Genomic DNA, 15,738 nt, shown 5'->3' with positions numbered 1-15,738 from the left:
GGCCAAAGCAAGGAGAGGAACAGATATGTGGCCCCAAGCATGGTAGGGGGAAGAAAGAGAGGTTGGCAGGAAGGACAGGAGGGTAAGGAGAAGGAGAACCTCTTCCTTTCTGCCCTCGCAAGCGTAAGTCCATGGTCTATCCCTGTAGAAACAGTTGTGTAGTTTTCACAGTGTTGCTCCCTTGGCTGTCTCCTTGCAGATTTAGATAAGCAGCAGTGCCATTGCCGAGGATGAGGTGAAGAGGAGGGCAGCCTTGGCTTAGAGCAAGTTATCTGTGGTGGATCCACACGTTTCACATTGCCAGCCCTTGACTGGAAAACCAATCTGATTTAAACCCTCCTCCCCATCCTTTTTTTTTTTTGTGCCACTGTGCTTTTCAAAATATTTCAGCCAACAGCACTAAAAGCAGTCAAATACGTGACTGAATCACAGGCTGTAGAATATGGCCAGACAAATACTGGAATCTGATCAGATCAAGCAGTTCAAAGAGTTTCTTGGAACATACAATAAACTTACAGAAAGTTGCTTCCTGAATTGCATAAAGGATCTCACTAGCAGAGAGGTTAAACCAGAAGAGATGACTTGCTCAGACCACTGCCTACAGAAGTATTTAAAAATGGCACAAAGGATCTCCATGAGATTTCAGGAGTATTATACTCAGCAGAACAAAGCTCTGGCAGCTAAAGCAGGCCTGTTTGGCCAGCCTTGTTAGACAAGAGCACTTTGTTTACCTTGGGGTGTGGGAATGGGAAAGAATGTCAGCAAGGTGAAAGGATTCCTTAAAAGAGGGTTTCTGCTCAAGATATTGTATCAACAAACAACAGCCTAAAAGTATGATAAATCTTGGTTCACTTTACAGAATGTAAATTGCGCAATGTCAGAGCATTAGGTATGTAATCAACTTGGTATGTGAGCACAGGGGGATGTCCTGATCGTCCTGCTGTTTTTTCCTGTATGCGTTCATCATGTACTATCATGTCACCAGAAACTGTGAACTTCCTGGATTTTAAAGTTTTAAAGTTCCAACCACAGACCACGTTTAAACATCTGAGACTGCACTTAAAGAGCCATCACAGGCTCAAGAAAGCAAGCAAAAGGAGTGTTAGAGCATATTTGCTCTGAACAAGGAGCACTCATCCAAAACAAGGCAGAACTATGCTGATCCTGTAATTCACTGGAAATGTGCCGTTACAAAAGCATGTGAACACATTTCATCTGGCATGAACAAAACAGACCAGGGTGATGTTCCCACATAGGTGCAATCTGAGAGATACTGTTCAAAGCAAAAGTAAATGTGGAAACAACTTAGAAATAAAGTTAAAAAGATACAGCCCTCTTGACTCACCCATTTTCATTCCAGGCCTGGCTGTTAACACTTCAGTCTCATCTCTAGAATCTAACCTCAGCAACTTTTGTAATCAAATCCCATTGCCACTTGTATCCCAAACTCAGAAAAAGATGGCAAAACCTCTCAGAAGCTGGATGCAACACTTCAGATTCTTACACCATTTGCCATTCTTACTATTTCTGAGTCTGAATTTTACATGATTAGACTCTCGGAGAGATGTGTGAATCCCCAGCATGTTGGTACTAATAGGCAGATTTCTTTGAGATAAAAGGTTTTGGGATGAATCTGGTGATGCCTGGGGCTTCATTTATTCTCTCTCTCACATGACTTTATATAGTTTTGCCCACCTCAGTCTTGCAGAAAAAAATCTTGATGGAGTCCTAGCAAATTGCTACCTAAATCCACTCAGCATGATGATGTTGAAAATGCTAATCTCATTCTGAAGTTTATTAACAAGTATTTTTAAGTCCTGGAAGGTAACAGAAGTGCTCTACTTGATGCTGTTGATGTCTTGGCTGGAGTGCTGTGTCCGGATGTTGCTGTACTGGAGAGCATCCAAAGGAGAGCCACGTGAATGCTAAGACATGAGCAGAGTACAACCTTGTGAACAAGTTGAAAGTGTTTCGATTTAGATAGGACAAAACTCATGTAAGGACACCGTAACAGTCTGTCACTTGGTAAAGGACTGACATAAATGTTCACAGTGATGACTGGGTGAAGGATGATGTGAAATCACACAATCTGAAGGAAAGATAAATATGTTGGTGATTATGGAAAATGTGTAATTATAAAGGTTAGAAGCACTGAATTAGGCTATCCAGGGCAGCTTCAAAGTTCCTTTCAGTGGAGGTTTTTAAGGACAGACAATAAAATTGCTGAGATGGAAGAGAGCCTTTGATTCTGCCTCCATGTGAGTTTGTGGCAATGGAGCACCAGGTAAATTGTTTATTGACCTTTTCCGATTACCTCTGTTTCTCTACACTGCTTCAATTTCTGTGCAATGAACGAGTTCAGAGAGATTCAAAGGAGACATGCAAGACCACTGATCTGTGTATTCAGAGCTGTGCTTGGACTTTTGCTATCTCCATCTGAGACAAGTTCAGGAATTCCTATTTGGACCTCTCCAGCACAACATTCCCACTGGTGAACCGTATCTACAGCTTTATCAAGGGTTTCCCCAGAATGATATTTCCAGAGAAGGTCTCTGGTTCACACCCTTTTCTACACAAGCCACATTTTCCATCCTTGTTTACCAAGTATATATTTTTCCTTCTTGACCTATGACTTAAATTCCTTTATTCCTCTGTAAACCTTCACATGAATTGGTGATGACCTTTTTACATACTCAAATAGTCTTCATGGAAAATGAAAATAATTTAGTCCCAGCTATCTCCAGATCAGGCTCAAATCATACCATGACTAAGCAGGACTTCCTGCAAGAAGAAAATAACTCTGCAAGACTCATGTTTGCAAGGCATGGTAGCTGGAATAAGAACCACTCAGCCAGATAATTGAGAGCACAGAAAATACTGCCCAGCTGAATGGCCAAATTATCACATCCTTCAAGCACTCCTTATGCTCTGAGAGCAGCCACAGAACTTTCCATAAGCATTTCAACAGAGTCTGGACAGTACCAGCCAGCCCTGGAACGTTGTCCTAACCCCCCTAGAATAGTTCATAGTTGGACTTACTACTTGTCAGTGGAGAACATCAATCTGCTGGATCAGTGAGGGTATTCCCGCATGAATAAACATTAACTGCAGTGGTCATTGGTTAAGCATTAACTCAGGGAAGGAGGAAGGTGAGAAACAGTCCATCACATTCGGCAAGATATTAGCACTGTCCCAGTTGCTGGCTAGCTGTACAGCCGACCTGTCTGGGAAGCTACCACACTGATGTTAGACCTCTGGCTTGCCTCTCTCATGGGGATAGATAACAAAGTTCATCTGCACTTACAGCCATTTCACTGAGTTAGGATAAGAAAGACCTACTGAGGACTAACTTTTCTTCAGAGTAGGTACCTCCATCTTTGGCAGGGAGATGATGCCCACATAGCTCATGGCTTCTATGGCCTTACCAGTGTAGCATGGTGCAGAGACACCTGGGTTGTACCAGAGCTAGAAGTAATACATTGTTGGCATGTTGTATAATCCCTTGGAGCAAGGTTTGGTAGCTCATGTCTGCTGGCCAGACTGCTTCTATAAACTCTTACAGTCCCGTGGCTCCGTATTTGGGTTTCCTAGCTCATGCAACCTCTATTCACTCAGCAGAACCTGACTTATTCCACCTTATCTTTCTGTCTGACTCCCAGATTTTCACTCTTGTCTCTTACAGTCAGACACATTTGGTAGCCTCTCTCAGCCCACCCAGCTATTGTCTTCTTTCTAGAGTCTTTGGGACAGCATTTCTCATTTGATACCAGACTTAATGATAAGAAGATTTCCTGGTTCTCGATGCATCTGAAGCACAGTATCCAGTTTCCAGGCTCCCCAGTACAAGAGAGACATGGAAATACTGGAGTGAGTCCAGCAAAGGGACACAAAGATGATTAAGGGGCTGGAGCATCTGTTATACCAGGAGAGGCTGAGAGAGCTGAGACTGTTTAACCTGGAAAAGGAAAGGCACAGGGGGATCTTTTCAATGTCTATAAATAACTGATGAGGGGAACTAAAGAAGCACCCACCCTGGCGTGGCTTCTTTGATAAAGGGTTACGAATGCAGAAATGCAAGTTGAAGCAAGCATTTCTGTATTAGAATACTGTCCTGGTTTCGGCTGAGATAGAGGTAATTTATCTTCTTAGTAGCTAGAATAGTGCTGTGCTTTTAATTCAGTTTGGGATTTGGTATGAGAAGAATGCTGATAATAGACTGGTGTTTCAGTTGTTGCTAAGAGATCAAGGGCTCTCCAACTCCCCATGTCCTGCCTGTGCACAGGTGTACAAGAAGCTGGGAGGGAGCAAGGCCAGAGCACCAGACCCAAACTGGCCAACAAAATATTCCATATCATGTAATGTCATGCTCATTATATAAAGGAGGGGTGGCCGGGAAGGCGGGGCTTCTCTCTCGCTTCTGGGATTGCAATTGGAAGATCTTGGGATTTCGGGATCACTAGCTGGGAATGGGCTGGATATCGGTCTACAGGTGGTGAGCAACCACATAGTGTATTATTTGTTTGTATTTTTTATTATTGTTATTGTTTTATTTTATTACAATTATTAAACTGTTTTTATCTCAACCTATGAGTCTTCCTTTGCCCCTTCTAATTTTTCCTCTATCCCCTGGGCAGGGGAGGGTGAGCAAGCGGTTGCATGGGGTTTGGCTGCCAGCCATGTTTAAACCACAACAAATACAGAGTTATCCATCCTCATGCAACCATCTCAGATAGAAATATTTTATTCCTGTTCGCTGAAACTTTTCTATATTCTGTGTCTGGGAATGTGGCCTCTCTTGTGCAGATCCCACATTTGGCATCAGCAGGAAGAGGATAACAAACAACTCTGTAGCCTCAATACATCTTCAATCAGCAGAGCTCTTTGTGAGGCAAATATTAGTCTATAGCATCAGCTCTTGGCCCTCTCCTAGGCCTGTAAGACATGTCCTGGGTCACTGAGTCTGACCCCTCTGTGTGGCTGACCTCCTATGTTCTGCCTTAGGGGTTTGTCAAACCTCATTTTAAAAGCATTAAATTCTGTGGTTTTACTCTTTTGTTCACACCGAGGGACCATTCCCCAACCTTTCTAATGGGCACTGGTTGCTCAATGCCATAAGCAGATTTGCACTTGGCTGGATCCAAGGATCCTCTAGCCCAGTCGCTTCTTATCCAACACAGGCTATAGCAGAGGCTCTAGGGAAGAGTTTTACAAAAGTGAAGTAAGCTTGTAGCAGCACATCTTCAGAATGTTCTTTCCACTTCTGGCTATCAGAGGTACAGGGACTTGTGACAGGAGAGTGTCAAACGTCCAGGAGCAGGGAGATCTAAATCTCCTTCAGTTGCTTTGAATCTGCCACTCATTCGGGTCAGGCCTGGTCCTTCATTATCAAACTGGATGGCACACTTGCTCCCTGGCCTCATAGCAGCATACATCCCTTTTACATTCCCCATCAGCTGTTTAGGCTGAAGAGTCCTATGTCATTCTAGCACAACAGTCCTCCCCCCTCTTCGGTACTTGCTCTGCTCTGCACCTTTCCAGGTGTGCTGTATCTTTTTTGAACTTAATTAAGCTCATTTGTCCCCACGCCAGCATTTTCCCATGGCTTAAATAGCTCTGCCTCCCTTTAGGCATTTTGGAGGAAAGGCCTATGGTGCCATGAGATCTGTGGAGGTGAAGGACACATGGAGAGAGGAACCAGGAGCTGCTAAAGACTAGAACGTGTGAATGGAGCAGATACCTGGCTGGCACAAGACAGTCTAGCTCCATGGCTGCCCAGTAGCTTATAGCAACTGAGCCCTCTTTTACTGTTTTCAAACAGCCATGGAGCATTTTTTCAGAGTCTTGATCTCTGGAGCTGAAGCCCTTGTTTCAGCGATCCTCCAATTTGTTCTTCCTCAGCCACAACAGAAAAGCTTTCCCTTCTGTGCATAAAACATGACCTTTGTTAGTGCGTAATAAGTTGGATGATCAGACAATGTTTGTTTCAGACATAAAACACACAATGACTTTAAGAAACACACACCCAGGCACAACAATATTTCATGGGAGAGTTGGCTAAAAGCGAAAGGGGGGACAGGGGAAGTTGCACTGACCTTAGATAACACATCTGAATGAGAACAAAAATAAAATAAACACAAAGTAATCAAGGACTCCGAAACAAACTGCTTAGTGATAAGAATTCAAACAGTCAATAAACAGGCTGTGAGATACTTTCTGTGATGTCTGAGGAACTGTGTCATTCCAGCTTTGTGCCTAGCGTGGTACAGGGGTCTGAGTTGGTGGGTATGCTAAGGGAACTGTAGGACTTTTACAGAGGTTTCATTTTCAGGGGGACTGTGGGGAAAATTTTTATGTTTTTGTGAGTTAGTTGCGTGCAAACAGCTGTCATGGCACTCATAAGCGAAGGCATGAATGCTCCCCTTGCCACATGGCACATTAATGTACCAAGCTGAAAACAGTGCTAGCTGAAACCAAAGTGAAAAAGGCATTTAAACCAGCACTTTACTGGAAAAAGAAAGCCCTGCCCAATTCTTGCCTTCTTCCTGGCATGTTTTCCTCACATCTGCTCAGGAGGTTTTTCTCAACTGCAGCTAAGGGCTCCTGCCTGACCTTGATGTTGCAGTTTCGTAGAAGCAACAAAGGAAAAAAAAATGCAAAACAATAAGTTCCACTCTGCTATTCCAGCTCTTTGCACGTAGCTGAGTACCATATGTTTTGAAAGGCTGTGGAAAAGCACATGCCAGCATACATGTGCTCACCTCTGATGGCTGGGACGGGAGAAGGGATGTAGCCATGAACTTTCCCTTCTTCTCCTTACCCTTTCTGGAGCATCTGCAGTTATTAGTGGCAGGCCTATCTCACAGCTAGCAGTAACGAAGCAAGAGATTTGGAGCTTAGCACTCCCCGCAAGTACAGGGGAGGTGAAACTCTCCAGGTACTCCCATATCATCATATTGAAGAGTGAGGTCTAACAACATCCGTTGAAGTGGAATTTCCATGGGCTTCAATGAGTTTTGGATTAGGTCCCTAAGTCAGGCCAGCCACGGGTTACTTCTATAGACTGAAGTACTAGAAAGTCTGATGACTGCATGCTTCCTGCTCATTTCGTTTTATTAACCTCTTGATTTTTTTCCTGTTATTGCTGCAAGTGCAGCTGGCTATGTAGGAAGCTACTGCAAGTTGTGTAGGTGTCAGCCGTTTGGGGTTTGTATAATCCTGCTCTGCACAGCGGGAGTTTCCTGCCTGAGGGCCTGGCCTGTCACACCTAGCATCAAAAAATGTAGAAGTATAAAATAGCATCCACCTTTTGCACAAAGAATTGTATAAATGGAGGGAAATCCTCTAGATCAGTGAAGACAGGTCTCTGTTGTCCATATCTCATAATTCCCTTCTGTAGTGATCAAGCCTGAGAGAAAATATAATCGTTGATATTTTATTCCACTGATCTTGCTTCCAGCCTTACTATTTTTGTACTGGTCTGTCTTCCAGAGCACAGGATAACTCAGAAATGCTAAACAGTGTTAGCATTTAAGTTCTTTGAAGGCTACACTTATCTATAATGTTTTCAAAATCATCAGAGCTCTTTCATCTTCATGATTGTCATTAGGTGTGAGATCAAGACAGAATATCAACACAGAGGGGACTAGTTTGTTTTATTAATGTTCAGAAGATTTTAAGATATATTAGACTTCAGGCAGATGCTTGGCCTGGTTCAAAATCACATCATACTTCAGATTTAGACCAGGGATGATCCAGCCTTATGAATCCCTATGGTGCATGTTGGGCTCACATGGCATAAAAACACAGCAATGCAAAGACAACTTGCACCTGATGGCAGGTGTGCTCATGAGATCAGACACTGAGCTGGGTAGAGCAGTGGCATTTCTAATAACCCAGGGTGCCTTTGGAGAGCTTAAACAAACACCTGCCATGAGTTGTAGGGCCAGAGTAGATGACCTGCTGAGGTCTCTTTCTGCCCTGGTTTTCTAGGAGACCTAGTCAATAGTTAGCCTGTTCCCTGTCTCAGCCAATGCCAAGATTCACAGAAATGATTCAAAGAACAGTATGGGCCAGGGGCTGTTCCCAGCCTTGTTTTAGAGGGAAAAGGAGAGTTCAGGCGTATGGAAGTGAGCTGTGCCCTGACAGAGAGCCTCAGGGTTAGGGAACAACTCCAGACTCCCATGCTGCACTGGTGCTGTTGCATGGGTTTCTCCTAATCCTAGCATGGCCTAAGATAAAATGCACATTTCAAGATCAGGAATATTCCTCAGCTGGGACAAGGCTAGTGCCTAACTTTGGTCGTATCTCCCATGGCAAATCTTCAGAGGCACTGGTGTTTCTCTCTGCTGACTGTACAGGCAATCTAAGTCTTACTTCAGTAGCAATCTCTTCAACATCCTCCAAAGCATCTGCATTTACATTAGGAGCAAGGGAAGCCTGCTTTAACTACTGTCAGACAAATTACGCCTTTGCTGAGTTTGGTACTATGATGCTGAAACAGTGCTGGAGCCACCATTGCAAGGCTGTCCAGAAACAAGGCATTTAAGAAAAGAGCAGGCAGTTTTTGATACAGATTTTCAGTAATAGCACAGAACACCTCCCCTGTGAGGACATGTTGAGAGAGTTGGGGTTGTTCAGCCTGGAGAAGAGAGGCTCTGGGGAGACGTTTTAGTGGCCTTCCAGTACTTAAAGGGCACTACAGGAAAGATGGGGAGGGACTCTTTATCAGGTGGTGTGGTGATAGGATGAGGGCTAAAGGTTTTAAACTGAAAGAGGGTAGAGTTAGATTAGATATGAGGAAGAAATTCTTTACTCTGAGGGTGGTGAGACACTGGAACAGGCTGGCCAAAGAAGTTGTGGCTGCCCCCTCCATGGAAGTGTTCAAGGCCAGGTTGGACGGGGCTTTGAGCAACCTGGGCTAGTGGAAGGTGTCTCTGCCCATGGCAGGGGGGTTGGAACTAGATGATCTTTAATGTTCCTTCCAACCCAAACCATTCTATGATTCTATGATTCTAACATCTTGTGTATCCTTGCTCAGGTGAGGGCCAGTGGTTATGAATGGCAATTGGACTTTTTAAGCCATGGGTTTGAAACAGGACAGATAGTGAGAGGAAGGAAGGAAGTGCCATCAGTCCCGTTTTACATCTGGAGAGACTTGAGGCATGCACAGGCTCATCCGGGATCTCAGCCATAAGATCGGTCAATACAGATTTTAGGGACCCCATGCAGGAATTTAAAGAATTTCTCCCTCGAGAAGGGACAGTAAAACAATTTCAGGAGCAAGGGGCATGCTGCGAACAGCCTGTCATAAGGCACGTACGGACAGCTTTGGAATGAAGATGGCTTTTACACACTCAACCTGATGGTTGTTGAGGGCCAAGCCTGTGGTCACAGGAATGAGCAGAAGCAGGAATTCTAGTAGAGCTTTTCCTCTGTGCATTAACAATTGGGGGAAGCTCTGTCGTTTTGAGGAATTTCCGAGGACAGTAAATTACATACTAGATCACAGCTCTATTATGTTTTTGGGGAAGGCATTTGGAAATTAATGTTTCTTATTAAGATTTAAATGGGTAATACATACAGCTCTGCTACTCAGAGGCATCATCAAACCTGGCCTGCCACAGCATTTTCTCTCCTGTTGAGGTGGGTGTTAAGCGGAGCCTGGGTTGACAGCAGCCAACTATGTAAGCAGGCCCTTGCCATCTCTGTGTTTCAGTTCTCTGCTGCCAAACAAGAATGGTATTAGCTGTCCCTACTTCACAGGGTGTTTAGAGAGAACTGGGGGCAGGAATAATCCATCCGTGCTTGTGATAACAGCCTGATAAAGCAAGAGCTGGAGAAATACCTAGAAGGCAAGTGAGACACAGCTTTCCTCTCAGCCAGAAGGAAGGATTTCAATGCCAGGAGTGATCAATTTTAGGTGACCTTTGAGTTCTTCCTAAAACAAATATTACTTTGTGTAAATCAGCTGGCTGAGATGACACAATGGAGTTAAAGGTTTTTTCTGGGCTGGGAAAAGTCTTCTGTTTATTCAAAAGTGGTCCATTAGGAGGTGTCTAAAAGGCAGGCTAGATATCCTATTGTGGTGGGTTGACTCTGGCCTGCAGCTAAGCACCCACATAGCCACTCACTTACTCCCCACCTGCCAGAGGACGGCAGAGAATAGGAAAAGTGAGAAAACTAGTGGGTTGAGATAAATACAGGTTAATAAGGGAAAGAAAGAGGAAAGAAAAAACAAGTGACGTGGAAGCACTTACCATGTCCCACAAGCAGATGGATGCCCAGCAAGTCTCCAAGCAATGGTCACCTTGGAAGACAATCCTGCCCCCCACCCCTGTTTTTTATTGCTGAACATGATGTTATATGGTTTGAAATATCCTTTTCGTGAATTTGAGTCAGCTTTCCCAGCTGTAACCCCTCCCAGCTGTAAACCCAGCCCACTCACTACAGAGATAGAGTGGGAAAGAGAGAAAGCCTTGATGTTGTGCAAGCACTGCTCAGCAATAGCCAAAACACTGTTTTATCCACAAATCCAAAACACAGCACCTTACAGGCTGTTACAAAGAAAGGTAACTCCATCACAGACAGACCCAGTACACCCATCTTGTTTGGATGGCTCTGATGGGAGTTATGACGGAGATGGCAGGGCTTTGGGGCAGAATTCTTACAGGCTTCCACAGGGATAAACTGAAGTTTGAAGAAGAGATATGGACTGGGTACAGAGATGGTGGATTAAAGTTACAACATCCGTGTCATGTCATGGAATGGTTGTCACAGTGAAACCTCTGTTACAGGCCACCACCATAAGCACACAAGCCCTCAGAATAGGCTGCAAATGTAGTCAAAAATTCCTTAACAAAGTCCACTGGTGCAGCATTATAACATGCAAATTTAGTACTGTAATTACTAGACAACCTGCTACAGGGAGTTAGCTGCTCTGCAGGAACTGCTCTTTCCTGCAAAAAAACATGAAATGGATCATTCTTCCATCAGAGAGAAACAAGACATTGCAAATCATCTTTTGCAAGCTCTTTCCCATGCTCCCTGTTTCTGCACGCACACCTTGTGCCTTCCAGCTCACCCACATTCCCAATACAGCCCCTCCAGCCCACTGTGGGCCACCATCACAGCCCCCCAGTTTCTGCCCTCACCCAGCACTGGCTCAGCCCTCATCCAGGATGCTGCCGAGCACAGATAAGGGGGACAAGTTGCTGTTTTGTTACCACACACAACAGGAGCTGGATCAGATTAGTTGATGGGTGGTAACTGCCCATAGGCAGGCTGAGCCACATGCAAGATCATTTAAGAAATAAACTCTGCATAATCAGGCAATTACAGTGGATCAGCTCACGAATGGCACTGGGACCCTTCTTTGACATCACAGTCCTAAGAAACTGTTTCATGGAAAACTGGAAATGGTTTTCTGAAAGAAGTTTGGTTTTACTGTAGATTCATCCTATTTGGTCTTAAAAAGTCGTGATTTTTACAGAAGGCTGAGATTAATTCCCACAGCAAATCATTTCCATTTCAAGTGCAAGTACATTTCATTTACTATGTACAAATATAGCCCAAAACTAATGATGCCCTCATGTGTGATGCAATTCACATCCATGCTTAACTACTCTAAGCCCTCGTCTCTTCTGGCAAACTGTGAATCGCAACCATGAACAGCAGCAGCAGCAGGGAGGCTTTCTTGATCAAGATGAATGGGTTAAAAAAGGAACTCTAGTAAAGGCTGTGCTGGTCTTTTGTGTTTTAACAATGAGAGGAAGCTCTGCCTAGTTTGAGGAACTTCCCACGTCTCCAATTCAGACTTTGGAAAACTGCTTTATTAAGCCTGTCTAAGAGGTGTTAAAAAAATAAAAATAATCAAGGAGATTAGGACAAAGATATCTTCCCAGAGCCTACGCATGTTCTGTTTGTTTGTTTTTTAAACCTGGATCACCGGAGGCAAACTGAGAGGAATCTAGGGAAGTTAAATAATGACAAATGCCAAATACTCACACGAGGTTCCTGCTAAGCTGACGCAGCCATTACTGAATTCAGTCAAGTGTCACTGCTACGCAGATGCTAAAGATCTGCCCCTAAATTTCCTTACGTATCACTTCATCCTGCAGTGTTGCCAGACACCGCAAGACAGGTTAAGTGACAGAAATAGATGAGGAATTTTCTGGGTGAGAGGAATATCTATGGGTTGAGAAATGCCACTTTCACCATGCAACAGCAAGTGATGGAGCAAGGAGAAATGGAGCCTCAGGCTTCCAAATTCCCTACGTCCTTTCCCTTACTTTTCCCTTGCCTGTTACAAGCTCATTGCCTCCCATAAAACTGTCACTGAAAGTGAGAATTACAGCACTCAAACAGTAACACCTTTCTTCCCCAAATCTGAAAGCTCCTTATGCTCACACAGGTGAGCATCACTTTCCCACTGATAGGGAGACAGAAACAAGGTTGTACAAGGTCACACCACAGCTGTGTTTTTCTATTCTGAATCACGATTTTTTAAGCAACCAGTGGATACTGCTGCACCAGAGATGTTTGGATGGAGCATGACTTTTGGCGTTATAGACATCAACAGAAAATAAAGCGTCAGAAAGCATTCCTGCATCCCCCCTGACACTGAGCACTGGCAACAGCACTCCAGCACTCCAACATAACACCATAAAACTGGCTTTCACTTAAGCAGATCAAAACACAAGTAGAAGATAAATGTGACACTCAAAGACAGTACACAGCAGCATCTCATCCTGTGGCTGTGGGTACCCCAAGTCCCTCTCCCCTGTCAGCAAGTGTCACCTAATATGAAACTGAAGGGCGATGCAAGAGATTGCTCTAAAAAAGAAACAAACCCATCATTTTATACAGATGACAAAAATACAGTGACTATTATCTGCGTTGCAAATCCCAGCCATATGTAAGCATAAAACAAAATGAAAAAAAGCCAAACACTATTGCAGTTGATCTGGGGTTTTTTTTTCTGAATCTGTGTAGTATGCCTTAGGAGGTAATAAATGCAGTCCAGATTAGCACAGTATTTCCATGCATGTCCCTCTTTACCTCTGCAGCCCCGACCTTAAACTAGATTAATTACAGCCTCTATTAAAATTCACTAGCCAAGCTAACAGACAGTAGCATTTTGTCAGAAGCTTGAATGGCTTAATTCATACCCTGAAAAGCCAAAAATATCCCTCAGAAAACTGTGAACTAATCACCACAAAATGAAACATGCATAGACTGTAGTTTTCCCAATAGAAACCTGCAGCAGGTTTACTGGTCATGCAAAGTTTGCTCCGCAATGTCAGAATCTGGCTCTGAAAATTCTTTCAAGCTGTCTTCACCTGCCCCAGACTGTTATACCACAGAAGGAGACCGATGCTGTTTCATGCACATCATCCATACCTGTAGGACAACAAGTGCTGGTCGTGTCCGAGTCTTTTCCAAACTTGTCCTTCTGTGCTGGGAAGGAAACTTCCCATCCAGGTGTCAACTCCTGCCTCAGTCTCTCCCCTTTGTTTTTTCCAAGAGCTCAAGACACACCTGCTTTTCCGTGTGTGCTGTTGATTGTTGAGCTCAGGGTTTGTTTTTTGTTTTGCCTTTCTTTTTGGAACAAATTAAACAGCCTGTGAGCAATTCTCAGTAAGCGCGAAAGAGAACCTTTTGGCTTGTGGTGATTTAATCAAGCAAACCCCGTGACCTCCCTTTCCTGCGATCAGTGGGAACTGATCCCTTCTCCACCAGCGCAGGGTGGAGTTGCAGCTAAAAACCACAAGCCTGAAAGCACTGTGCTGGATGGGCAGGGCAGGTCTTCCTTCTCCGTTTGTTGTGTCAGAGAACATGGTGATTCCTGCTGGTCCGAAACACGGAGATGACCTCTGGCCAGGAAGGAACCTGCGAAATATTTTCTAAGTGATTTCCTGCTGGTGGGGGGGAAAGTGGATGCAAGGGACACTTGGGTGTGGGTGCTAACAGAGCTGCTGGGGGAGTGCAATTTCAGGATGAGGAAAACACTTTTTTGGTCACCAGGGTTGTGGAAGTAAAAGAAATTACTTTCTTTTTCTAGGGTAAACTGTTCTAAGAGCTTCAGTCACTATACACAGTGATCTGGAGTCTAACTTGTGTAGGTGCTTCTCAGACTTTCAGATATGGTGCCTTTCATGCTAAGAGGTGCTGAGATTCTCTGCAGATTCATATAGGAGAGCTTTTACACATGGAGCTCATGTTCAGCAACACCCCAGCGATGCAGCTGTGGCACAAGGGCTCCTTGTCAAGGTGCAGAAGAAATCTGGGCAGTCTCATGCATCCAGAAGGACCCCTGGAATAACCCCCAAACTCTGCTGTGCAGGTCCTGCTGCCTCACACGGGGGCTTCCAGAGCAGGATTTTCATGTACTAGCCAAATGACTGCACCCCAGGAAGGTGGGGATGGTTCCCCAAGGCTCAGTCTTGGTTATGCTGATAAAATGAAGGACACTGTAATGGTCTCCTTGCTTTTGTCTTTCCTGACTTTGCACGATCTCTGATGGTCTTGCAAGATAACACTACAGCATCATGGCCCAACATCAACCCATCAGATGGCACAGGGCATGTTCCATCTGTGATGAATATTGCTTTCTGGAGGTATCAGTTCTTCTTGACTGTAGCAGTAGCTGACAACAGCTAGTCTCTCTGTGTTTCAGGGTCTGAGTGGGGTTTATCTGGATCATCTTTCTGCAAATGTCTTAAGACAAAAAATTGTATATAGGACTCCAGACTCTACAGTTAACAGCATCCTTTTTTCTGGACACAACAAGAATTTATTTTAGTAATTTGATATCTCCACTCAGGATCACTTTTTAGTTACTCTGTCATGATTCAGTTCATAGTATAAAAGCAAGAAGGGACATTTGGACAGGGAGCCTGGGCTGTGTACCCATCTTTATGTGCTTTCAGTTAATAAGCATAGTTCATATTTCCTTATATTTAATAGCAATCTCTATATCTAAGAGCAGTTACTTCATTTCAGTGGGCTTTTCAGTTTCATTTCCTTTTGTTTAGCTAGAGTTGGAAGTTTTATTCTTATTTATCTCCTTCTGCTGGTGGGATGAGTAAAATATGATGTTTGGGACATCTAGGAGAGAAAATGCTGCTGAGATATTTTGATTAGAGTGACAGAATGTTTATTTCTTTAAAATAAAGCACCTGAGTGATTATTTTTTAAAGTATATAGAAAACATTCATAGTATGTTTATAGTTCAGGTTTTTTTCCTGACATTTATTCCCATTTATATTGCAGTTTGCTGGTGGGTTTGGTGGTGGGTGGAAGATGATTTTGACCCCCACGGTAGTTTCCAAAGTTTCAGAACTGTTCCTGTTCGACATCGAGATAAATTTAAAATATTCAAGAAAGCCTGGGGCAGATTTCGCTGTCAGAATTGGGAATTGGAGAGAAATGGGTGCTCTAGAGAACAGCTAGATAAATATCTAAAACATCTCAGAATAAAGTATCTAAATTGGCTCAGACTAGAGATGCTTACTCTCTTGACTAATGGAAGCCTCGAAGACTAGCTCTGGAGCAGGTACCTACATTGCTGGCACTTCCAGTGAAGCGAGATGAACACCACTCTTTGTGGAAAGACCTTGCTGCAATCAATGTGTAGTTATATTATGCAAAATGGAATGGCTCTTTGGACTTCAAGATAAGACCTGACAGGCACAGTTCATCAACAGCAGCATACAGCAACAATTCGATTTGCCAGAGTGT

At 43.8% G+C, this 15,738-nt stretch overlaps 1 protein-coding gene and 1 pseudogene across 3 annotated transcripts in view; one reads left to right on the top strand and one right to left on the bottom strand.

The window, feature by feature from the left end:
• The window catches only part of ADGRF5 (adhesion G protein-coupled receptor F5), a 52,995-nt gene extending 39,303 nt beyond the window's left edge, over nt 1-13,692 (bottom strand). For 2 of the 3 annotated variants that reach the window (XM_074820187.1, XM_074820189.1), the window contains exon 1: nt 13,399-13,692. The gene's annotated coding sequence lies outside the window, so the exon portion shown is untranslated. Of the gene's footprint in view, nt 1-13,255; nt 13,375-13,398 lie in introns of those variants that run through there. The other variant, XM_074820188.1, reaches the window with a different exon arrangement.
• LOC141921639 (mitochondrial import inner membrane translocase subunit Tim9 pseudogene) lies at nt 443-3,078 on the top strand (annotated as a pseudogene).
• Nucleotides 13,693-15,738: the final 2,046 nt, after the last annotated feature.

Source organism: Strix aluco, chromosome 3 (genome assembly GCF_031877795.1).
Source record: "Strix aluco isolate bStrAlu1 chromosome 3, bStrAlu1.hap1, whole genome shotgun sequence".
Classification (NCBI taxonomy): Eukaryota; Metazoa; Chordata; class Aves; order Strigiformes; family Strigidae; genus Strix; species Strix aluco.
The sequence above is the reverse complement of the archived record's forward strand: the minus strand, read 5'-3'. Positions and strand labels throughout refer to the sequence as shown.